The 27,460-nt window shown below is 37.4% G+C and overlaps 1 protein-coding gene across 8 annotated transcripts in view; it reads left to right on the forward strand.

Annotated features, from left to right (window-relative positions):
- tenm3 (teneurin transmembrane protein 3) overlaps positions 1-27,460 on the forward strand; it is a 1,272,390-nt gene that overhangs the window by 110,295 nt on the left and 1,134,635 nt on the right. For all 8 annotated transcript variants that reach the window (XM_049481363.1, XM_049481365.1, XM_049481366.1 and 5 more), the window contains exon 2: positions 16,063-16,094. The gene's annotated coding sequence lies outside the window, so the exon portion shown is untranslated. The remainder of the gene's footprint in view (positions 1-16,062; positions 16,095-27,460) is intronic.

Raw genomic sequence — 27,460 nt, forward strand, 5'->3', positions numbered from 1 at the left:
AAATTCAACATCTCAAAAAGGTGTCTAGAGATCGAACAATAATTATAATAATTATAATAATGTAAAAACTAATTATTAATAAATACTATTTCCTGTTTTTTATGTGTTTTTTTCTTTGTAGAGCTTGAAATTAACTCTTGATTTTATTTTTTGTCCTTAAACTAAAATATTTTCAATACATGGCTGAAGTTACTGATATAAAACTATACTGTTAGATATTGTGATTAATTCGCTAGGTGCACTCCAAAATCCCAAATCTTTACCTTGTTTATTTAGAAATAAAGATTTTAATCAGTCGTATTCATAATTTTCATCTAATTTTAAGCTGTTTAAACTTAAAATAGGCACAAAAAGTCACCAGTAAAGTTACTCTGATTGTTTTAAGCTAAAATTAAATCTGTGATTTTTACTTGATTTAAGACATCACCCATTTTGAGACTTTGTTAAGAAATCTTACTCACAAAAAAAAAGAAAAAAATATTTTTAAATTAACATTTTTTTCCATTCAATTCACATATATTATGTGTAGTTTTTGTTAATGGATTTTTTGGCAGTGTGCTACTTTAGGATGCTAAAGGGCTCCACATAAGCAAACATCCTGAATCCAGAGTGAGATTCTTCATCTTTAACACAAAATAAATACCTTTAACCAAAATAATAATAAAGCAAATAAATTATTTTAGGAGAGTCCAAACCCAAAGCTCTTCTCCCACAATAATTCTACATAATCTCTGGTTTAAATTTGATCTATTATCAGCTTTAAAGTCAGTCAGTTTCTCTGTTCTGCCTTCAAAAGCACAGCACCGGGCCGGTATCTGAGCTCTGAACGCCTCTAAAGTGTGCCGGTGGCAGCCATGCTTCACAGCCCCCCTTCTTAATGGAGCTCCTCCGGCTCTGCAGCAGAATCCGTCAAATGCTCATCTGAGGCTCTTCATTAAGGGCTTCTCTGACTGACAATGAGAGAAACGGAGAAAGGAGGGGGTAAAGAAGCCGGTGAACCAATTTTCACAAGTCACTTTAATTTTGGAAGTCACTAATTCACAATGAATCTGTGAACTCCTCCCCCTGCTGGAGTGGAAGAGGCCTGGGTGATCTTCTTAATGATGATTATTAATGGCTTTGAAAGATACACCACTGTACTGCTCAAGACTATACGTTAATATAGATAGTAAATGAATAGTGAAGTGATTTAGATTATGAAGGAACACATAAGGAATTATGTAGTAACTTAAAAACAGTGTTAAACAAACCAAAATACTCTTTGGGAGCTGCTTTTAACTAGTAGTTTCTGCGGCTGGTAACTCTGATGAACTTATCCTGTACATCAAAGGAAACTCTGGCTCTTCCTTTCCTGGGGTGGTCCTGATGAGTGCCAGTTCCATCATCATCATCATCATGTTTTTGATGTTCTTAGTGGTGACTGCATTTGAAATTCCTCTTTTCTGATAGACTGACCTTTATTTCATAACCTGGATTCGAACATTACTCAAATATTCACTATTCACTGTATACCTGTAACTCTACCTCTTCACTACTTTACTTTAACTGATGCTCTCAAACACTTTATTAAGAGACAAGAAATTCAAGTCATTAACTCTTGACGAGTTCAGCAGCACAGCTGTTAACTGAAAGCCTGAATTCCAGGTGACTCTACCTCATAAAGCTGACTGAGAAAATACTACCAAGTTGTGCAAAGCAGTCTGATCTAAGCAAGAGATGCTACTTTGAAGAATGTAAAAAAAAAAAAAAAAAAAAACGTATTTTGGTTTGTTTAACACTTTTTTTTTAATTTACTAAATAATTCCCAATGTTTTTTAATGTTTGGATGATTTGGTGATTGCCAAGAGAACGCTACTAGTCCAACAGCATTGAGATGAAAAGTATTTCCTAAAACAATAAAATGACATTAAATTTCTTAAATCAGAGGGGTCTAGATTTTAAGTGATCTTACATGCAGAAAAAATGACTCGGAATTGCGTAATTGGTCAACTGTATGAATTAATGTTTAAACAGCTCTTGTGTAAAAAAAAACTACAACCCTTAATATGATTAATAGTTTTTAAGAGATGCCACTCTCCTGCTTGTGCTAAAAAAGCATGATTTATGATTCATAATCAAAATTAAAATTGATTGACATCCATTACAGGATGTATTACTAACACAATATTAAAAACAAATACCTGCAGGTTTGAATTTGTGCAATTTTAAACAAAAAAAAAAATCAATCAGATATTGAACAACATTGAAATTAAAAATAAAATATATATTAATAAAATCTCGTCTCATTTTCGCCTTGTGAGATGAGTATCTTGTCGCATCTCTAGTCAATTTACAACGGAAAGAAAATTATAAAAAAAAATATTTTGTGATAAGTATTTCCTACAAAAAAAAATTTAAATCAGAAGAGGATAGATTTTTAGTGATCTTTTAGTGAACTTTTTGTAGAGTTGTGTAATTGGTCCACTGTTTGGAGTGTTTGGAGAGTTCCTGTGTGTGAAAACAAACCAACACTTAATATGACTGTAATTTTCAAGAGATGCCACTTTCCTGCCTGTGCTAAAAAAAAAGCAGGCTTAATATTTCATGATCAAAATGAAAATTGATTGACATCCATTACAAGATGTGTTACGTTTTCAATCATATATTATACAAAATTGAAATTAAAAATAAAATATATACTGATAAAATCTCGCCTCGTGAGATGAGTGTCTTGTCACACCCCTATTTAAAACAAAAAAGGGGAAAAAAAAGCAAAATATGGACAAGTTGTTTTGCGATGAGAAATATTCCCTAAAACAGCAAAATGACATTAATATTTGTAATTCTAAAGAGGTAAGATTTTTATTGATCTTACTGCAGTAAAAAAAAAAAAAAAGACTCATGGAATGAGTGATTGATCCACTGTTCTTGTTTGTGAAAACAAACCAACACTTAATATGACTATAGTTTTAAGAGATGCCACTCTCCTGCTTGTGCTAAAAAAAAGCATGATTTATGATTCATAATCAAAATGAAAATTGATTGATATCCATTACAAGATGTGTTACTTACACAATATTAAAAACAAATACCTGCAGGGTTGAATTTGTGCAATTTTAGACCAAAACAAATCAGATATTGAACAACATTGAAATAAAAAAAAATAATTATATATATATAAAAAAAATAAAAGACTCATGGAATTGCGTGATTGATCCACTGTTCTTGTGTGTGAAAACAAACCAACCCTTAATATGACTATAGTTTTCAAGAGATGCCACTCTCCTGCTTGTGCTAAAATAAAGCATGCTTTATGATTTATCAAAGTAAAATAAAATTAAGATAAGAAGCTACACATTACCATGGTGTTTTCGTGTTAGTACGTGCTTGTTTTATCATTTTTATCAGAAAAGCCGAATTAACTCCGTTAACTCGCGCTCTGCTCCTCTCTTTGCTTTATTCCGAGCTGACAATTGACGCCGGCGCCGCCCCTTCTCTCTCAGGTGGGGTTTGTGCTCCGCGTGAACCATTCTTTAAAGAATCTCACTTTTCTCTGTGTGGTTTCAAAGCACACAGAGATACACAGCGAGACAGAGACCGAGCAGAGTGTCATCTTCGGAGAAAGAAAGCGTCGGAGATAAAGGCGCGTGGCGTCGAGCCCGATCCGGTATCAATGCGCGAGAGCGGCGGGCGGAATCCGCGGATAGTTTGGTTTGAAAACGCGCTCTGAATGAGCCTTTCAGACTGGAATTTTAATCAAAATGTTTTGTAGTAGGAAAGCATTTCACAGGGCTCTTGTGGGTCCTTTCAATAGTGTTGGTGTGAATGCCTGCGAGCGTTTCTGAAGCTACGGCAGAAAGGAGGTGGAGTTGCCTAATCCTTTGTGCGGGAAGTCTAAAGTAATGATCCTCCAGGTACGAGGTGGTGTGAGATACGAGCTACGAGCTACGAGCTACCACCTTCACAAACCTGACTTTACTGCAATCAAATACACATATTTATTAAGATATTAAGCTATTTTTCTTACTAAATCCTTGTGTTAGTAATGAAGAATTCAATGTTTTATGTGAACGATCCATTTGGAAAAGTGTGTAACGAGCTTATCGCTTTAAACCATGATTATTTTAATTTCATGATTAATCACAGAATATTGTTCTGATTAATGCAATTATTTTCAAGTGATTAATCCCACTACTGTAATAATAATAATTCCACGTTGCCAATCTAACATTGTTTTTTTTTTATTTGCAATTAAATCCTCTCTTAAAATCATAAGATAAAATGCAATTAATCACGATTAATCGCAAAATACTGTTGTGATTAATTTGAAAAAAAAAATTGGAATCAATAGACGAGCTAAACATGCAAAATTACGTCTCACGGTGTGATGTATTATTAATGAAGTATAATAGAATAAAACAAAAATAGAATAAAACAAAAAAAAAAAACCTGAATGATTTTAATCATAATTAATCATAGAATATTGTTTTGATTAATAAAATAATCCTTAAGTGATTGACCCCACTACTGTAATAATAATTCCACTCTGCCCATTTAACATTGATTATTTTATTTGCATTAAAATATCCACAATAAAATAAGAGGAAACGAGAATATTAATCGCAGAATACTGTTGTGATTAATCTGATTACATTTTTGGAATCGATAGACACCCCTGTTTTTATTGTAAGCTGCACATGCAAAGTGATATCCTGCAGTGTGATGTTTTATAAAATATGAAATTAAATCATGATTAATCATGGAATATTGTTTAATTTCTTTTAATCAATTGAAGTGTGATTTTTCGTGATTAAATACTGTTGTGATTAATGAAATACATTTTGGAAATCAATTGACACCACTTCTTTATTGTGCTCTGACCATGCAAAATGACATGCTGCTTTGTGATGTAATATATATATATGATGTAAGAAATTAAATCATGATTAATCAAAGAATATTGTTCTGATTAATTCAGTTATTTTTAAGTGATTGACTCCAATACTATCTACTATCTATCAATTCTACTTTGCCAATTTAACTCTGATTCTGATTGCATTTAAATTGCATTTAAATATCCACTATAAAAGGCTTAAGTCTTTAAAAGAGGAAAAAGTGTACTTAATTGTGATTAATCATACCAATAAAAATACTGTTTCGAATAATCTGATCATTTTTTAATCAATAGACAGCCCTGTTTTTTATTGTAAGCTAAACATGCAAAATTACGTCATGTGGTATGATGTAATATGAATGGAGTATGACATTAAATCATGATTAATCATGGAATATTGTTCTGATTAATGCAATTATTTTCCAATACTATCATCTATCAATTCTACTTTGCCATCTAACATTGACTCTTTTATTTACATGTAACCCACATTTATCCACTAGTAAGAAGAGGAATAAGTGCAATTATTTATGATTAATCGCAGAATACTCTTGTGATATTATGCAATTAATCGTGATTGTTTGAAGCTCTTATTCATTTTACAAAGTTTATAATCTCTGTCAAACAATTAACATGTTGATTTTTGTTAGTCCTGCACTGAAATGTCTCTAATCCTATAGATTAGTTGCAAATACATTTTTTTTTTTTTTTTTGCAAAAACGACTTCCTCCACAAAGACTAAGATTAGTGTTTACATTTGTTAGGTACTACTTATCTAAAATAGCCAGGAGAAATAAAGAAACAAATAATAAAAAGCAAACCAAGCAAAAAAATGGTTTCAGCAGGATGTATCTCCAAGTTCTTGCCAGTACTCTAGTAAATAGGGCCGCAACGATTAGTCGATATAATCGTCAATGTCGATTATTTAAATTTGTCGACTACAAATTTCAATGTCAAATAATCGTTAATTTGTCTCCAAAAGTGCCCAAACTCAACAGATTACATATTTAGTCAGAAAATATCAAACATCCAGACGTTTAAATGCCTTTCAAATCTCATGTTTATCTCTTTCTATCGTTTTTAGAGATAGAGGACATGGCAGAAATATTTATCGACTAATCGAGAAACTAATCATCAGATTAGTCGACTAATATAACGAGACGAGGCGAGACACGATACTGGGTTCACGAGAACGAGACGAGACGAGATTTTAAAATAAAAATTTAAAGAAAACATCAAAAATGAAAAATGGCTTGAAAACTAGAGTTTTATTTGACAAAATTATAAAATAGAGATAAGAATAAGAATAAAAAATAAAAATAAAACTTTTCTAGATCTTATATAGTGCAAACAATAAGTGCAAACTATAACCAGTCATATTAAGACTATGCTTTGTGTTTTTTTCTCCTAAATCTCTTGTAATTTAACTATGCATAACCATAACCAGTCATATTAAGACTATGCTTGAAGTGAAACAGAGACAGAACATGTTTTTAAATACAGTACAGAGCTAAGGGATTAGTACAGCTGTCTATGAAACAGTCACGTGTAGGATTTACTTACAGTATTTACATATGGTTTGTGAATCTTTGGGACAATAAGAGCACTTTTTAATTGTAAGGAGCTTTTTAACTGTACCCCGGAGCTCATATACTGTTTTTTTTTTTTTTTCCAGCAAGACAGGTTTTAGCTTGACGAGAACAGGGCTTATAAGTGTTTATAAATGTTTCTGTGCTAAAAGCTGAGAAACAACCACTAAAATATGTCTCCTCTCGTTCTCTTCCTCTCCTCTCTCCTGTTCTCTGGCAGTTATGAAATTGGAAGTATTTCAATGTCAGCATTCATCCTGCCGAACACACACACACACACACACACCGTGAGCCGGGCTGAGGAATTACAATTACACGCACATGTGTGTCCCTGCGTCCAGCACAGGACGCCGGGTCCTGCATTTCAATCGTCTCTCAGAGTGGCCTTGGGGAAGCGGACGCCACAATCAAATATGAAAAGGGTTTATTTGCCGCGGCGGTCATCCTCGCTACTGGAAATAGATCCCAACAAATTAATTCAGACCGCATCAGCCTTACACAACCAGCGCAAACACATCCGCCAGGGGTCCGATCACCCGGTTCACATCCGACACTATTACAGCATACGATACGAGCATTTACATTTACATCTACGTCATCATACATCATATATATCATATATCATATGGGACATTCCAGGATTTTGGTACATTTCAGGGGTGGTCACTTCTGAAAATTTGATCTTCAATCTTGCCAAATTTTGATCTCCAGATGATCCAGAACGCAGCAGCACGTCTGGTCTTCAACCAGCCAAAACGGGCACATGTCACCCCGCTGCTCATTGAGCTCCATTGGCTACCAGTTGATGCTCGCATCAAATTCAAAACTCTTACAATCGCCTACAAGGTGATGACAGAACAGCTCCTTCCTACCTGCACTGATCACTCCTGAAGGCTTACGCTACCTCCCGGCCGCTGCGCTCCTCCAATGAACGTCGCCTCGCTTTGCCAAACAAACATTCACACAAAGCAATCCAGACTGTTCTCATACAGAGTTCCCCAATGGTGGAACAAACTACCTTCCACTACCAGATCAGGAGAATCTCTCGCTATCTTTAATAAACTCCTGAAGACAGAGCTCTTCAAAGAGCACTTACTCTCCTAACACCTCTAACTAACTACCTTCTACTACCAGATCAGGAGCGTCTCTCGCTATCTTTAATAAAGTCCTGAAGACAGAGCTCTTCAAAGAGCTCTTACTCTCCTAACACCTCTAACTAACTACCTTCTACTACCAGATCAGGAGAATCTCTCACTATCTTTAATAAACTCCTGAAGACAGAGCTCTTCAAAGAGCACTTACTCTCCTAACACCTCTAACACACTAACTACTTCTAACCTCATTTCCTTCTTCCCCTCCTTCACTCCTCTATCCTATTATTCCCCTTTGTCCTCCTTTTATCCCTATCCAAAGTTGTTTTTACCTTTAAACTTATTTTACATTGTACTTGACTATTGTAAGTCGCTTTGGACAAAAGCGTCTGCCAAATGTAATGTAATGTAATTTGATCATTTTTAGTCATATATTTATTAAATACAGGTAATAGACTATCAAAAAGTTTGATTTGTTAAGCTCAGGTGTCAAAGCAGTTTTTTAAATTAGATTATACAATATATTTGGTAACTTACAGTAACAGGGTTGCAAATCTAGGCTAAGTTGTGGTTTACCGCAGGAACAGATGCTAACTGTAAAATTTAGCTATGTACACAAGATCAAGGACAATCATGGTTATATAAGTATATAAAGTAAAATTTGATTCTACTCATTATTAGTCTTACAATATGAGTAACAGGGTTGAGTTCACTGAGTGACACACACAACTTGGACGAACATGTTTGGAAAAAAACTTTGAAAATTGTTAGAGCACTTACTCTTGGTCTTGCCATGTGGGCAGAAAATGTCCTTGTGATGTCACTTCCTTTGTGCCAGTAGACAAATATTTTAACTCTTTCTCTGCAGGTAAAATTCATTATGGTAACAGGGTTGAGCGCATGTTGTGGGACACAACTTAATAGCATAAAAACTGTAACATGCAAAACAATGTAGACCAAAGAAGAAGTTGTTTTTATAAGTAAAGGAGATGCAGATCAACAATATACAAGAGGAAGTCATTTATTTAGAGCTTATTTTAATTGTTAAATTTGCCAAAGTAGTTGCCCAATGTGTGGGACAAGAGAAAACGGCCATTTTTTGAGGTGCTCCAAAGGTATTCGGTGTCACGGATGACCCAGGCAGGGAGACGAGGAGGCAGACACAAGTGCAGGTAGGGTGAAAATAAATAAAAATTTAATAAATAAATAACAAGAAAACAAGGAACAAGTAACATGAAACAAAGATACACAAATAACCAATAACCAAAACAAATAAGGGGTTAACGATAACAAAACAGGGAGACTAAAGAAACAAACGAGTAACTGAAACAAGACTAAAATAACTAAACAGAACAAGGATAACCAAATAATAAAATAAACCAAATACTAACAAACAAGGAACTAAAACAAGACAGGATTAACTAAACTGGGCAAGGGAGAAAAGAAGCAAAATAAACAAGGAGCTAGAAGTAAAACGAGATAAACACTGAACTAGGAAACGGGATATGAAAACACAGAGAAACGCTGAGAGACAAAACGACAGGGGAAGGTGCAAAGACCGACGGAGAACAAGGTGGCAGAGGAGGGCTATTTATAGTAACATAAAACACACTAGAATTGGAAACACCTGGGGAAGGGGCGGAGCTACAAATGAGACACACATGGTGGAAATCTACTGACAGGAGACACAGAGAGGCACAGGTCACGTGGGGAAGACACACAGAGACATGAGACAGGGCTAAGACGTGACATTCGGTCTTTTGAATAATATCTAAGTAGCTTATTTTTCCACCATATTTTACAGTTTGTCTTAAAACAAGTACATTTTTCACAAAAAAAATAGTCATTTAGATATTTTGGATATATACATTTGAAATTTAAGTGGTGAGACATGAAATGTACCAAAATCCTGCAATGTCCCTATATATCATATATACCTGATCCTGAACTCTGAAGGCGCCGTCATAGAGAACGGTGGAGGAAAGGACAGCTGCGACTTTGTCTTATTATGTTATGTATTTGTGTACATGCTAAATAAAAAGTGAAGTCGTTTTTTTAAGGAAGACAGCGATGTGGGAATTCTGGGCCGGTGCAAATATCTACGGTGGCCCTGAAGTGCAAAACACATTAACATTGACTAGGGGTGGGCAATATGGCCCTAAAATAATATCACGATATTTCATGGTATTTTTTTGCGATAACGATACTCTTAGCGATATGACAAAACACTTTAAAAAATAAATAAATAAATACACTATACACTGCAAAAAAATAAATAAAAAATAGATATTAAAAAATACAAGAATTTGATCAGATTTGTAACAGAAGTCAATGATCCAGAATGATGAGTCATGATACTAATAATAATAATAATGCACTCCAAATATCTCCATATATCCAGAATTAAACTAAAATAAATTATACTGGACAGATATAATCTGTCTCTAGTACATATCTAATGGGAAATGGGATGGGTGATATGGCACGATATTTTAAAGTATAATATCGTTCACGATATTTAATTTTTTTGACAATATTATCATGCACGATACGATATGGCACAGTATGTCAAAAAACTAAATTACAAAAATTAAAACAAATTTACATACGAAAATAAATTGCATACAAAAAAAATTGCCAAATTTAATAACTAGAAAAAATATTTTAGTTTTTAGAAAAAAAAAATAATAATAAAACAAATTTACAAGATGCAAAACATTTTTACAAACTGCGATTTCTACATTTTACATTTCTACAGTTTTACAGATACAGTTTTTGCATTTACCGCTGCTGCTAAAATACGTGCCACAAAACATAGTTTAACTGACAAGGAGGGTCCGCAACAAGCACTTCCTGTGTTAGACCCTCCCTTTCCGTCAGAAATCGCAGTTTGTAAAAGTGTTTTAGTTTTTAATTTGTTTTAATTTTTGTCATGTTGCAACGTTTTTATTCTTGACACAAGAAGCAGTAGATACACAGCGCTGTCTCTGAGTCTGTGTGAGTGACGGGCTGCTGCTGCCTGAAAAGTGCGAGAGATCCTCCATCCACACGGTTGGGCACGTGCTTGTAAACACAGCAGCAGAAAGCTGTGCACCTCAGTCCAGCACAGTTTTGTGAAGATATTTCCAGTTACAGCCGAAATCATGCGTTTAATCCCAGAAAAAAAACGCTATTATTTACCTTTTAAAAGCCAAATATAATCATGTCACGGGTCCTGCATTGTTTAATATCCTGATATATATCGTCACAAAAAATAAAACACTGCAATGTAACTGTTTTCCAAGATCGTGCAGCGCTAATACAGTACGTTTAAATTGAAAATGTAATGTTTTTTAAAAATGCTCACAAGATCAGAACACATTTAATGACCAATTCGTGCAGAAATCCAAGTATAATCCCAAAGGGTTCACATACTTTTTCCTGCATCTGTATACTGTAGGTGAGAAAGCAGAAGCTTTGGCAGTGAAAGCTGGAGAGGTGTGTGGTATAAACTGTGCTGTGTAGGATCTACAGCAGCGTGATGGAGCTGTGATTACTCTGTGGTGATAAAGTTGTGATGAGTTGTGTTTAATAGGATGAGCTGTGCTGTGATGCAAGTGGAACCATAACTGCTCCCTCTCTATCTTTCTCATTTTCTCTTTTTTCTTTTACTTCCCCACTCTATTTATCTATCTGTCTACCTGCCTCTCGTTCTTTTCTCTTGTTTTACTATATCCACTTGTCCCTTTCTCTATCTATCTATCTATCTATCTATCTATCTATCTATCTATCTATCTATCTATCTATCTATCTATCTATCTGTCTATCTGTCTATCTGTCTGTCTGTCTGTTGCCCTGCTTTACTATATACACTCTGGTGTGGTATGGTGTGGTAAATGGGTGGTGTGGTAAATGAATGGTGTGGTAAATGGGTGGTGTGGTAAATCCGTATGGTGTGGTAAATGGGTGGTGTGGTAATTCAGTATGGTGTGGTAAATGGGTGGTGTGGTAAATGGATGGTATGGTAAATCGGTATGGTGTGGTAAATCGGTATGGTGTGGTAAACGGGTGGTGTGGTAAATGGATGGTGTGGTAAATCGGTATGGTGTGGTAAACGGGTGGTGTGGTAAATGGATGGTGTGGTAAATCGGTATGGTGTGGTAAACGGGTGGTGTGGTAAGTGGATGGTGTGGTAAATCGCTATGGTGTGGTAAACGGGTGGTGTGGTAAATTGGTATGGTGCGGTAAATCGGTATGGTGTGGTAAATGGGTGGTGTGGTAAACGGGTGGTGTGGTAAATGGGTGGTGTGATAAATAGATGGTGTGGTAAATCGGTATGGTGTGGTAAACGGGTGGTGTGGTAAACGGGTGGTGTGGTAAATGGGTGGTGTGATAAATAGATAGTGTGGTAAATCGGTATGGTGTGGTAAACGGGTGGTGTGGTAAATGGATGGTGTGGTAAATGGGTGGTGTGGTAAATAGATGGTGGGTGTGGTAAATCGGTATGGTGTGGTAAATGGGTGGTGTGGTAAACGGGTGGTGTGGTAAATCAGTATGGTGTGGTAAAGGGGTGGTGTGGTAAATCAGTATGGTGTGGTAAATGGATGGTGTGGTAAATGGGAGGTGTGGTAAATGGGAGGTGTGGTAAATGGATGGTGTGGTAAATCGGTATGGTGTGGTAAATCGGTATGGTGTGGTAAATGGGTGGTGTGGTAAACGGGAGGTGTGGTAAATGGATGGTGTGGTAAATGGGAGGTGTGGTAAATGGGAGGTGTGGTAAATGGATGGTGTGGTAAATCAGTACGGATGCTTGTGGGGGTGTTTGGTGGTTGAGGAAGGTGACTGGGGGGGCAGATCAGACAGATACAGGCTCGGTGACGCCGGCCCGGTTTCATAAAGGCCGTTTTTCATTATGTCGGGAGTCGCTCTGCTATGAGATGAGCATACACACACATCTGTTTGTTTTGCTCTGTCCTTCTGACCGTGTGTGTGTGTGTGTGTGTGCATGCTTGTACAGTCCTATTGTGACTTGATGCTCTAAATCCAGGCAGTTGTCGGTGGTCAGAGAAGCTCTCACACACTGAGCCTTTTTCTGTACTGTTTTCTTCACTTATGCCTCTTCTAGTTATTGAGTTGGAGGCTAATAACTGTGTTGTGCATTTACATTTATTTTTCATGATTACAGGTGGGGCAGGAAATCTTAGTTTTCTTTAACTTTAGCAATTTTAATAGTCGAGCAGCCCTATTAACAAATGTTTTAAACTATATTAGCAGTTGAGAGGGGTTTGATGCTTTGTGCAACTGGTTAAAATCCAGGTGAGGTGTACTGATGTTAAATAAATGTGCAAGGAAAAACAATGGACAGTATCAAGGTCAGAAAAAAAGTATAAAAAGAAAATAGGTCATTAGCGTAATAATGTATTTACATCCTTTTTAAGGACAATTAACTTTTAATTAACAATTAGGGCAACAATTGATTAATTTTTCTTTCAATTAGTCAATTAGTTTAAATAAATTTAGAAGCACCGTTTCTATTTAAACAAAGCAGGAGGAAAGCATTAAAAATAGACTCTTTGCAAGATGTAAGCTAGCAATAAACATTGCAACACTCATTTCTCATGGTGCAAGATAGCGCTCTTACTGTTTAATGTTTATTATTCCACAGTTAGTTCCGACCCTACCCGCGATTGGCTGAGAGGCGTTTTATGAGTGATGTTATCAGCCGATAATGCTCTCCGTGTATTACTCCGCCACACACTACAGGTAACCTAGCAAGAATGCAGCGCTTACAAGCCAAATACAAACCAAATGTGATGTCATTATTTATACACCACTGGGAGCCGCTGGATCCCATAGAGGCCCATAGAGTGCAGAAACGCTAAACCATGTCTCCAATAGGTTTGAACTTTGGTTTTGGTGTTTTTTTTCTCTCCGTTTTTGTTTTCAGTTCCTCTTTCAGGTCTTATAACACAGTAATTATATCAGACAGACACATGCCCTGATCTCTTTTACTCCAGAAGACATACGTCTGCTCAAAAATATAATCATTTAAAATGTAAAAGGAAGCAGAATTGTTATATTTTCCTGCAACTGATCATGTTTTGCTCAACATTTTACCAAGTGCCTTTTTTTTTTAACTTATTTTTAAATATATATATACTTTAAATACATACACATATTCAAGATATCTTTTCAAAAATGGTTAGACTAGAGTATTCATTAAATAATCTAATAGTGGACATACATTAATAAAAATGCTAAATTATTAAACACACTAATAAAATTCCCCTCTGGGGTCAGGGTTGGGATGATGTTGGGCAGCAGAAGGAGTGCTGAGTGCATTGGTGTAATACACAGAAAGAGAGGAGGATTTGGTTAAGCTAGCGCCTGCGGGATTCTCCAGCCTGGACTTAACAAGCTAGTCATCTGCTGCATTTAACCCCGGCATGTATAATGCATCAGAACCGACTGCACGCCCACGTTTTTCCTGACTAATGGGATTTTTCCTCCTTTTTTACTGGCCTGAATGAGATTTATGCTCTTTATTTCCTTGTCAGTTGGATTAAACGAGAGAAATTCTACATTACTACTAGAGGTGCAGAAAAAAATAGATTTGAGCTCGAATTGCATTTCTAACATTAAATGATTCAGAATCGATTCTCATTTTCAAAAAATTGTTTTTTTTGTTTGCGGGTGCAGCTACTGTCGCGCGGAGCTTTTTAACTGTACCACGGAGCTCAGCTACCGTCATGCTGGGCTTTTTAACTGTTAAAGAGCTCCGCGCGACAGTAGCTAAGCTCTGCGGTACAGTTAAAAAGCTCAGCGCGACAGTAGGTGAGTGTCGCGCCACAGCAGCAACAGGACAGGGAAAGTTTTTGCTCTTACTGCCTCTCCCTGTTAGTCTAAAGAGGGGTGTGTAGTGTCGTGTTAAGGCGTTTGTTGTTGCGCCACCAGAGTATAGAGGATGAAGAAAAAGAAATCCAACCGATTTAAAAGAATCGGAAAAAAATCTAATTGTGGGATTCCCAAAGATTCACAGCCCTATTTACTACAGTAATTTTGTGTTCCATGACTTTTGTCATGTCCTGTGGAAGCTGAACAATGAAGAATTGAGAGCATTGACCTGGGGGATATGTATGTGTAGAGTTCTGCATTGAATTTTTACATTGTTATGTATCGCTGTTCGCATGGACAGTTCAGGCCAGATGCTGCCGGTCACGATCATTGCAGCTCACTGTCCAACCACTGTCCACTGTGGTTGGTAATATTTACCTCTATAGTGTATTTCCTGTACACACAGGACGCTGTAAATGGAGATATATATTAAATACCTATTGCTCAGCTTATAAATGGAATGTCTCATCCATCTGTCCCCTTTAGTATCTCCCATAATTCACCTGCACCCAGTGGGTGGCACAGTGGTTTAGTGGTTAGCATGTTTGCCTCCCAGTGCTGGGGTCTTGGGTTCAAGTACATGTCTGGGTGTAGTTTCCATGTTCCTCCCACAGTTACCTGGTGTCCTTCATGGAGATTAGATAAATTGGATACTCTAATTTGTTAAAGTGTGTGTGTGTGTGTGTGTGTGTGTATGTATAGCAGTATGTCCAGATATGGATTGGCATAGTTGTTTCAGGTTGAGAATACGCTGTGGAAGATTGGTTGCTGCTTCTCATGGGTGTGGATGAGTGCTGAGTGTAAAATGATTGTGTGTAAAACATGTTTGTGTCCTTAGATCACATAACATATGGAAAAGACCATATTCAATTTTGCAGATGTTGCAATTGCTATTTGTAGATATTGTAGATACATGTATTGTTTTACATTTTATTTTTTTAGGATATTTAAAATGATTGTTTTATATTCCCTTTCCAGTTTTTTAAATATTAATGTTAATTTAAGTTTGTTGCTTATTGAAAGGCTGTAACTGCATTATTATGCTCTTATTATTTTATCACTATATAAGAGGGATAAGGGTTTTTTACAGTTGTCTTTTCTTTTTATTTATCGCAAATATTTCTGGGACAATGTATCGTTCAAACATAAATAGTCATCATGATGGAGCTAATCTTGATATTAACAAAATGGTATAATTATCAGATAATAGGCCCAATCTATAGAACTGATTTAATCACTCACCCAATGCCCACATGGTGTGTGCGCCACACTTCCTGTATTCTAGGCTTTATAAATAAGGAATTCTAGACCTGTCATTTATTATTAGAGAGTAATCCAGCTTGAAAAAGGTAGTATAGAGTGTGTGTTCACTGTGGACCTCTACCTCACTCTACCTCGCTCTACTTCACTTTGCCTTACTCTATCTTTTGGCTGATTTTGCTATTGTTTATTGTATATCTATATATTTTTTTACAGTTTAATTGTTAAAGATATATACAATTGTTAAATGTTATTGGTAGATTATAGATTGTTGCCCATTAAAAGGCTGTAAATGCATTATTATGCTATTATTTTATCACTATATTAGTTGGATAACATTGTCTTACATTTGTCTTTTCTTTTTGTTTATTGTCAGGTAATGAAGACTAGACCTGCCATCAACTATTAGTGAGTAATCCAGCCTGAAAAAAAGTTTTTTGGCGTGTGCATTCCATCTCTACCTTACTCTATCACGCTCAGACTACCTCTCTGCCACACTCTACCTCAAACCTCACTCTAGCTTGCTGTCTTACTCTCCATCTTCTTTACTCTAAATCAGTCTATCTCAGTCTACCTCGTTCTACCTCATGCCTCGGTCTGCTTCGCTCTGCCTTGTTCTATCTGTCTCTACCTCGTTCTACTTCACCCTCCCCACCTCTACCTCACTTTGCCTCACTCTACCTCACTCTACCTCCAGTCTCCAGTCTCAACCTCCAGTTTTCAGCATGAAGAACTCCATTTTATGACTTTATGCTCTTTCAATGCATTAAACGACAAACTTGTATTGCAATGACAATAAAAATACATAATATCTTGTGACCCATGTAGGTGTGAAAGTAGTAGGTGTGACCTCTACCTCACTTTCTCACTCTACCTCACTGTCTTACTCCTTCTACCTAACTCTACCACATTCTACCTTACTCTAACTCTACCTCACTCAACCGTCATGTCTCACTCTGTCTCCCATACTCTAACTCGCTATTCCCTTCTCTATCACACTCTAATTCACGTTACCCTGCTCTACCTCATTCTACTTCACTCTACCTCACTCTATCTCATAGTCTCACTCTGCCTCACTCTACCTCACTCTGTCTCATAGTCTCACTCTGCCTCACTCTACTCTATCTCACTCTACCTCGCTCTGTCTCATAGAGCAAGGTAGCATGAGTTAGAGTGAGACTATGAGACAAAGCAAGGTAGAATGAGGTAGAGTGAGACTACAAGACAGAGTGAGGTAGAGTGAAACTGTCTCATGGTCTCAATCTACCTCACTCTACCTCGCTTTGTCTCATGATCTCACTCTACCTTTCTCTGTCTCATGGTCTCGCTATACCTTGCTCTGTCTCATAGAGCAAGGTAGAGTGAGACTATGAGACAGCAAGATAAAGTGAGGTAGAGTAAGATTACAAGACAGAAGTAGTCTCATAGTCTAAATCTACCTCATTCTACCTTACTCTACCTCACTCTACCTCGCTTTGTCTTGTAGTCTCACTCTATCGCAGTCTACCTTTCTCTATGAGATAGAGGGAGGTAGAGTGAGACTACAAGACAGACCAAGGAAGAGCGACACAATCTCACTCTACCTCACTTTGTCTCATGGTCTCACTCTACCACATTCTACCTCACTATACCTATCTCACTCCACCTACACAGCTCTGCCTCACTCTACCTCCAGCCTAGTTTTGTCCTTTGAGCACAGTACTCTCTCTCTCTCTCTCTCTATATATATATATATATATATATATATATATACACTGCTCAAAAAAATAAAGGGAACACTCAAATAACACATCCTAGATCTGAATGAATGAAATATTCTCATTGAATACTTTGTTCTGTACAAAGTTGAATGTGCTGACAACAAAATCACACAAAAATCATCAATGGAAATCAAATTTATTAACCAATGGAGGCCTGGATTTGGAGCCACACACAAAATTAAAGTGAAAAAACACACTACAGGCTGATCCAGCTTTAATGTAATGTCCTTAAAACAAGTCAAAATGAGGCTCAGTATTGTGTGTGGCCTCCACGTGCCTGTATGACCTCCCTACAACGCCTGGGCATGCTCCTGATGAGGTGGCGGATGGTCTCCTGAGGGATCTCCTCCCAGACCTGGACTAAAGCATCCGCCAACTCCTGGACAGTCTGTGGTGCAACGTGACGTTGGTGGATGGAGCGAGACATGATGTCCCAGATGTGCTCAATCGGATTCAGGTCTGGGGAACGGGCGGGCCAGTCCATAGCTTCAATGCCTTCATCTTGCAGGAACTGCTGACACACTCCAGCCACATGAGGTCTAGCATTGTCCTGCATTAGGAGGAACCCAGGGCCAACCGCACCAGCATATGGTCTCACAAGGGGTCTGAGGATCTCATCTCGGTACCTAATGGCAGTCAGGCTACCTCTGGTGAGCACATGGAGGGCTGTGCGGCCCTCCAAAGAAATGCCACCCCACACCATTACTGACCCACTGCCAAACCGGTCATGCTGAAGGATGTTGCAGGCAGCAGACCGCTCTCCACGGCATCTCCAGACTCTGTCACGTCTGTCATGTGCTCAGTGTGAACCTGCTTTCATCTGTGAAGAGCACAAGGCGCCAGTGGCGAATTTGCCAATCCTGGTGTTCTCTGGCAAATGCCAAGCGTCCTGCACGGTGTTGGGCTGTGAGCACAACCCCCATCTGTGGACGTCGGGCCCTCATACCATCCTCATGGAGTCGGTTTCTAACCGTTTGTGCAGACACATGCACATTTGTGGCCTGCTGGAGGTCATTTTGCAGGGCTCTGGCAGTGCTCCTCCTGTTCCTTCTTGCACAAAGGCGGAGGTAGCGGTCCTGCTGCTGGGTTGTTGCCCTCCTACGGCCTCCTCCACGTCTCCTGGTGTACTGGCCTGTCTCCTGGTAGCGCCTCCAGCCTCTGGACACTACGCTGACAGACACAGCAAACCTTCTTGCCACAGCTCGCATTGATGTGCCATCCTGGATGAGCTGCACTACCTGAGCCACTTGTGTGGGTTGTAGAGTCCGTCTCATGCTACCACGAGTGTGAAAGCACCACCAACATTCAAAACTGACCAAAACATCAGCCAGACAGCATAGGTTCTGAGAAGTGGTCTGTGGTCCCCACCTGCAGAACCACTCCTTTATTGAGTGTGTCTTGCTAATTGCCAATAATTTCCACCTGTTGTCTATTCCATTTGCACAACAGCAGGTGAAATTGATTGTCAATCAGTGTTGCTTCCTAAGTGGACAGTTTAATTTCACAGAAGTTTGATTTACTTGGAGTTATATTGTGTTATTTGAGTGTTCCCTTTATTTTTTTGAGCAGTGTATATATATAAATTTATCCTCCTTTATATCCCTTCATATTACCTAATCTACAGGTATATTTGCAGTGTTTGCTGTTGCTGGTTCTTGAAGTGTTCGTAGAGAGCGTACACACACTGCACACACTGCAGAAAAGGCCGGATGTTAGAAAATTGCCTTCATTTGAAAACCCTGTTTGAAGCATTCAGGAATAATCAGACGTGACGAGGCAGAATCTGTAGATAGCAGTGGTAAAACATCTGAAAATGAGGGAAATGATGGTAAATCTTAAACGTGAAGTGCAGGCAGAATTGCTGAAACCACGCGGTACCTGCTATTCATGAGTTTCAGCAGACGTTTCCGAAAGCGTCCGTGTTTAGGGGTGATGATTCCCGCTTGGCGTGAGCTTGCCAAGTGCTGTCTCACTGAGAGAGGATCTGGAGGAAGCTCGTGCTGAATCACTCCTGAATTGTGAATGATTGCACATTGTGTTCTCTCTCCATCAAGTGCTTCATGTGTGACATTGATGCCAGAAGGGTCCTCTTGACAACTTTGCAACCGTTTCGCTGTCGTTCCGTTTTTTTTGAAATATCAAGTGCAGAACAAAACATCCTCCTGGCTCTGAAGCAGCCATTAACAGTGAGGCATCCGCTATTGTTCAAGGTAGGCTTTTCTTTTTTCTCTGTCTTTCTTCACTCAAGGCAGAACAGAACAGAATTTAAGGCCTTTGTCCAACAAGAAAAGTCCAGGCTGTGTGAAGCTGCCACGGCACTGTAGACTGCAGATCAAACCACCGCATGCTGCTGTGTAAATTGTGCTGTTAAAGATCACATTTCCACATTTAGATGCTAACGTACATTAGGGGTGGGCGATATGGCTCTAATATAATATCACGATATTTCAGGTTATTTTTGCGATAACGATATACTTGGTGATTTAGGAAAACAGAAATAATTCATTCATTTCAGTAATATAGTGTAATAGTATAACAGTATATTCATAATGTGGCAAAATAAATAATATAGCATAAAATAATATAATGCAGCAAAAAATATTGCAGAATATTTAGTGCATGCATATAAACTGCAAACTAAAACTTATATTATACAATAAATACACCTAAAGCTTCACAGTAAATAATAGACTACTTTTAAGACAGAACAGCTCTATTATCACAATATGGATTTTTAATATCATGATATTTCTATGTCACGATATATTGTATACCATATAATATTGCCCACCCCTAATGTAGATGAACTCCTAGCTGTGATCAAAAATTACCAGAGGTTAACATTAATAGTTTCCAAAATTGCATTTCTTCTATACATTTTTTTTTTATTATTATTGAAAGACCTACGATTTAATCCGAGTCCTTCCGGGACCTCGGTTACCCACAGTTCTCTGCGTTCGGTGCATCGTGCAACTCTACTACATAGTAGTCTAAGAAGTACTACTAAGTAGCTTGCTAAGGATTTTATAGATGAAATTACTCAAATCAGGTTTAGAACTGTCCAACGCTTTATAATTAAACAATGGAAGGACAGTGGGGGAATGTCCTCTTCCAGGAAGGAATGTAGTTGGAAGAAAAATCTTGAATAAAGGTGATCAGTGATTCCTTGAGCTTTTGTTGGAAATAAACCAAATGGTAGAAAAAAAAAACACCAATAGAACTCAGGAATATGTTGTTTAATAGTGAAAGTAAGAGCTTTACCACACTCAATGGATTAAAGGGACTAGACAGCTGTGTAGCTTTAAAATACTGCAAATACAGCTTCAGTTTTTTTAGAGAGTGTAAAGATTGGGCTCTGCAGTAATGAAAGAAGGTCCAGATTTAACCTGTTCCAGATTTATGGAGCAAAGTGATGCTCCCATCATGCTTAGTGCCTACCAGACAAGCCTCTATGGGAGATTGAGATTGAGAGAATCAGTACATGATTTTTGCATGTTTCGAGCCACGCTAGCTGTACTTTTCCTGCCGTTACGATAGCAAAGACACACTGACACATACTAAATCAAGCAGCATGGTGCACATTTGTTAGCTTGCCTATAGATCACTAAAATAAGGATCATTATAAATCACTAATAACTTGCACAGCTGATCCATAAGGTCCAAGAATGCTCTGTGAATTGAGCCATGACTTTAGTGTCCAGTTGAACACCTCTAGTTTCCTCTAGTGCATCTAGATTTAATAGTGTATAATTTAAAGACTTCATAAAGTAACAGCATCTTATACTTTTACAGTATATCTGCCCACAGTTCTGAATCATATCTCATTATAAATGTGTTTATCTCATGAATCTCGCTTCATAAAGTCGTAGTCATGTTGAAAATCCTCGTAAAACAGCTGCAGACACTAATTTCTGCGTTTTTTTCCTCGTTACGTTCCTCTCAGGACTTGTGAAATGTTGATTATCACTGAAATATTCATAATATTTTTTCAGAGGAAATGGCTCAGGGCCTTTCCTAACTTGTGCTTAATTATTATTTTGTCATCGGCTCTCATTAATGCTCACATATAATCTATTAATTACCATCTCCATTTGCATTTTAATGGGAATAGGAGTAATAATTAAATCTGACTATACAGGGCTATAATTGAATGACCCCTGGCTCTGTCTTTGATGGCTGGACGTGAGAGGTGCCATGGCTCTGTCTGATAAAGAGCGAGGAAATAAAAATGGCAAACAGAACCGGGACGTCAGCGAAAGTGGCTTATTACCCATCTGTCACTTAAGGGTTAAGTCCGTGTTTGTCTGGGAAGGATAACAGAACTGTCTATTTTTATTCCTGTCTGTCATTTTCTCGCCATCTTAAGCGAAAATGGACTATTTAATTATTAATTATTACAGATTAATAGTCTGCTTTTTTGCTGGTGTTTCTCAGAAATCTTTATTATTGGTAAAATCAAGTAAATTTAATGTTTTCTGCTCTTTAACTCGTACAAAAACTTTAAAAATCAGTAATTAAAGCATCGATCTACAAGTTCTTAATATCTTATGTCAATCTGTGACATTTTTTACACCATTGTGAGAACATTATATGTGTTACATATGCATTTTCTCATTCAGCTTTATGAGGTAGAGTCACCTGGAATTCAGGCTTTCAGTTAACAGCTGTGCTGAACTCATCAAGAGTTAATTACTTGAATTTCTTGTCTCTTAATAAAGTGTTTGAGAGCATCAGTTAAAGTAAAGTAATGAAGAGGTAGAGTTACAGGTATACAGTGAATAGTGAATATTTGAGTAAGGTTCGAATCCAGGTTATGAGAAGCAAGAAATACTCAACTAAATAAATAACGTTAAGAAAAAAATAAGGTTTTTGCATATCGTTGAATATCACAGAAATGCACTAGCTAAGCATTAGCTCTTTCGCCGTTTATTGGTGAGTATTATCGGCCTGTAGCCTGCTGCTGACCCCGGCTAGCACTGCTGGAGCAGAATTAGCATTAGCCACTAACCCAGCCTCAGTGGAAATCTGGAATTCTAAGTTTACTGTAAATAAATGGAAGCACTTTACTCACCCAAATAAACAGTTTTCAGGAGAGAAATCTGTAATCTAGATTAACATCCAGCACTTGTTTAACTTTAAATAAAATGCTTGTTTACTTAGCTTAGCTTTACTTAACTTAGTTAAGGAAAACATGGTGACACCCCTGTTCCTTACTAGTGTCACATAGTGCCCGATGTGCCTTATGTATGAAAAAAAGACCAGAAAATAGACTTTCATTGATAGTGTGCCTTATAATGTGGGGCTACCTTATAGTATGTAATTTATTTAGTTATTATTATTCAGAAATAAAATGTCAAAACGGATGAAAAAGAAAACAGAAAAACAATCATCTTTGGTTTCTGTTAAAAATGTTAGTTTCTGTTCATCTCTTCTCTTCACTTAAAGATGCTGTTCATCCAGTTTATATCCATCCATTCATCCATCCATTCATCCATGTACCTACACTGACTGTCTATACTTACACCTAGAAGTTGAGTAGCACTGCTTTATACAGTTATGATGAAAATAGCACTGCTAATGTAGATTTAAGTTTAGAACCGCACTGCTGAGTTAGTTAGCTACATGTATAGTGATTTGTTGGTATGTTCAATAAATATTTGTAATATATAATTTTAGTTATGTTGCTAAAATTGTTGAATATCATAGAATATCACAGAAATTAATGTTGGATTAATTAATGTTAATGCTAATGCTGCTGCACCTAGCCTTAGTGAAAAAAACGCAAATCTAAGCTTACTGTAAAAAAATGTAAGTGCTTTACTTACCGGAATAAACAGTTTTCAGGAGAAAAATCTGTGTAGGTTAACATCCAGTCTTAATTTAGTTAAGAAAAAACATGGCAACACCCCTGTTCCTTACTAGTGTCACACAATGCACCTAATAATCCGGTGCGCCTTATAGTGCAAAAATACGGTATGTAGTTTAATCAGTTTTTGAAATAAAATGTCAAATTGGATAAAAAAAAAAATGTTAAACTTTGGTTTTGGTTAAAAATGTTTAAACATCCATCCATCCATCCATCCATCCATCCAGACAGAGTGTCTATATTTACACCTACAAGTTGAGTAGCACTGCTTTATACAGTTATGATTAAAATAGCACTGCTATTATACATGTAGATAGCTACATATATAGTGATTTATTCTTTTTTTTTCAATAAATATTTGAAATATATATTTATAGTTACGTTGATGAAGTTGTTAAATATTATAGAATATCACAAATACACCCTGAAATATGGTGATATTCTCCTCACTTAAAGCTGCTGTTCTCCAGCTCTCTGTATATAAGGCTGTTTAACAGCAGCTTCACGCTGTAAACAGAGTTGTGATGTTGGACGGATGTCAGGAGGTCCAGTTCCCTCACGGTCGGGTCTCCTTCACCCAAACACAGCTCAGAACTCCAAACCCACCTCAGATTTAAACACTGCTGCTGCTGCAGGCCTTTATTACCGCTCCCGTACAGTTTATTCAGTGCTCTTCTATTAAAATAATAATGAAATAAAGCTGCGGGCAGGTCCTTCAGCTGATCGTGGAGCAGGAGCTGAACTCTGTAAAGAACTGCAGGGGAGAAATGCTCAATTCTAAAGCCAGAAATGTCAGGATATTTTTATTTTAGCATGTTTTCTTCACAAACCCTCGCCTGGTCTTATTCGTATTACAACCTGCAGGGGTCGAGAACTTTTACTTACTCGTTTATTTATCTATTTATTTATCCATTGGTGTTCAGATAAGGAATTGGACAGGTTTGTGGAGAGGTTTTGAGCTCCACCTTTACTTGCTGTGTAAAGAAGTTTTAACAAATATTGTATTTTTATTTTAACTTTATTTGCCATGTGTCAGTTGTACACAGCATTCATAATCTTTTTACAGGAGTACAAAATAATTAAACAATAAAAAAGTATAGAAGGGCCATTCCACCGAATGGGTGTCATTTACTTGTTGTAACTCTTACAAATTAAACTTATATATATTTTTTTTTAATCTTTTTTCAACTTTGCATCTAATAACATATAGATTTAATTATTCAAATCATGTACTGATCAATTGGTCAAGCAGCTTTACTTAATTTGACAAAATGTACAAGATTTTTAATCATGTTAACTCATGTTTTTTAAAGCAAGAACACTAATTTCTTTAATTTTCTGTCTTTTAAATCTATTACATCTTTATTTAAAAGAAATGATTGCCTGCATGTTTAAATAATTGATATTTATGACAAAAAAAAAAAAACTCACTCCTATTAATGTCACTCACTCCTGTTACTTTTTTTTTGTTTTGAGTAACAAGACTTAAAGTAACAGGAATGGGTTTTTAGCATAGACTTAGCAAAAACATGAAAAATAGCTAAATGGCGGCTATGCTAATAGCATGAAACACTGAGCACATTCTAGTGATTTAACAAAAAATTGTATTTTAAAAATAAACCAATAAGATCTAAGAATTATAGTAGGTAACAGGACTGAGTGTTGAGTGTTGAGATTGAGCTTCTCAGTCATCACAGCTACAATACGATTAAATATACAGGAAACACTAATGAGGGAACTTAATTTTAGTCTTCCCGTGATCTTCAGAGGAACCAGCTGATGAAGTCACTTCCTGTTGTAGATGTGACTTCCTGTTGTAGAATGTTTCAGATGTTTCAGATGATCAGAGTAATGTGTTACGGTAACAGGACTGAGTAAAAAAAACAGGGGCACAACTAAAATGTGTATATTAAATTGAATATGATGGATTTCTTATGAAATGAATATTTTTAAAGCATAGATAGGATTTGTAGTCACACGACAGCATGGTCATGCCCATGTAATGTGAACTATGGGAACTGCGCCTACAGTTTTGCAGTGTAATTCAGTGTAATTTTACACCACTGTTGTAAATACAAACCAGATTTTGAGCTCTCCTTTATTTTTTGACAACCGAGAGATCCAGAAGCAGCATCTAAACTGACACAAGTATGTTGTTTTAATCTTCAAATTTGGCCATATTTTTTGCCTAAATTTGTAGCCTAAATTTATTTCTCTCTTGTTTCTTAAAGAAAATGTTATTCTGTATATTTTTTTCAGATTTGTTTGTTTTTTTTGCAGAGTCAGTCACAGCAACAAAGCAGTGGAAAAAACAAGATCTATGAAGAGACAATAAATAGGAATGTAAAATTACGTTTTTTTTTTTTTTTTTACTTGTTTATTACTAATGACATTCTAAAATAGTGATTTTTATATAATATTGACCTCAGAAATCAAAAGAACATCCTGCATTTCCATTTCCCATCAGAATAACTTTTTATAGATCTGATTGTATTGATTGATTATTGCTACATTATTATTATATATAGGCTTTGTAATAGTGTAATAGCACTATAGCAGTGTGTCCAGGTTGTGTGTGAGTGTGAGTGTAAAAAGCGACTGCACTCAATCTCAGTCATCCAATCGGCTCGCATCGTTCCTCTAGCGCTTCCTGCTGGGTCATCAGTCTCAGACACCTATAGAGTCAGCCACAACACACACAAACACACACACACACACACTTAAACACACTCAAACACACACAAAGACGTGCAAGTTATCTGGCGTTGATACCAAGCAATCCCATTAACATGCATAATTCATGGCCTCTACAGCACCTGAAGCAGCCGAAGAAGAAGAAGAAGAAAAAGAAGAAGAAGAAGAAGAAGAAGAAGAGGAGGAAAGGGGGGGGGGATGCCCCCGCTCTGCTGATCAGACTATAATGATCATTTATTTATAGGGGCTTGTTTACACAAGTGGAGGATGATCTCAGCCTGAATCTGAGTGCAGCTGATTTATTGCCTCGACCTTTCCTCCACAGGTGAGGGCGAGACGGGCATTAGCCTGCTAGTCACGGGGATGTTATTGCACCTGTGGCTGGGGGGGATTCATTTTACGCATCCGTGGGCAATTTGCGCTCCCCCGGCTCTGCCCCCTCCCCCACTTTTATGTCTGCGCACCCCTGTTAATGTTCATTATACTTATGCGGCGTGGCGCTGGACACCATACCAGCGTACAGGTTGTTGTGAATGCAGAAAGAGAAAGAGAGAGATTTAGAGAGAGAGAGAGAGAGAGAGAGGCATCACCCATCTTTCCCTTCATTTGTTCATTTGGTATTTGATGCATAACCTAGCATGACAGATCATTTCTTACTAAAGACAAATACATATTAAATATAATACACTGATCATCTTGTACACAGCAGTGATTGGCAGTGATTAGCATGGTGGTGGTGTATGAGGTGTTAGTGAGGGTTGAGCTGGTGGTACAGTGAGTGGATCAGATACAGCAGTGATTAGCAGTGATTAGCATGGTGGTGGTGTATGAGGTGTTAGTGAGGGTTGAGCTGGTGGTACAGTGAGTGGATCAGATACAGCAGTGTTTAGCAGTGATTAGCATGGTGGTGGTGTTTGAGGTGTTAGTGAGTGTTGAGCTGGTGGTACAGTGAGTGGATCAGATACAGCAGTGATTAGCATGGTGGTGGTGTATGAGGTGTTAGTGTGTGTTGAGCTGGTACAGTGAGTGGATCAGATACAGCAGTGATTAGCAGTGATTAGCATGGTGGTGGTGTATGAGGTGTTAGTGAGTGTTGAGCTGGTGGTACAGTGAGTGGATCAGATACAGCAGTGATTAGCATGGTGGTGGTGTATGAGGTGTTAGTGAGTGTTGAGCTGGTGGTACAGTGAGTGGATCAGATACAGCAGTGATTAGCAGTGATTAGCATGGTGGTGGTGTATGAGGTGTTAGTGAGTGTTGAGCTGGTGGTACAGTGAGTAGATCAGCTACAGCAGCAGTGCTGCTGGAGGTTTTAAACATTTTAAAATTTTGACAATAGTTTTCAAGGTCTTTTGAGTTGTAAGAGACTCATGTGAGATCATACAGGAGGGAAGTTGTTTGCTTTATGGGAGCAGAAATAAGCCACGTTTCCCCTCTAATTCAGCAGGTTTTGC

The sequence above is a fragment of the Astyanax mexicanus genome, chromosome 7 (genome assembly GCF_023375975.1).
Source record: "Astyanax mexicanus isolate ESR-SI-001 chromosome 7, AstMex3_surface, whole genome shotgun sequence".
Lineage (NCBI taxonomy): Eukaryota > Metazoa > Chordata > Actinopteri > Characiformes > Acestrorhamphidae > Astyanax > Astyanax mexicanus.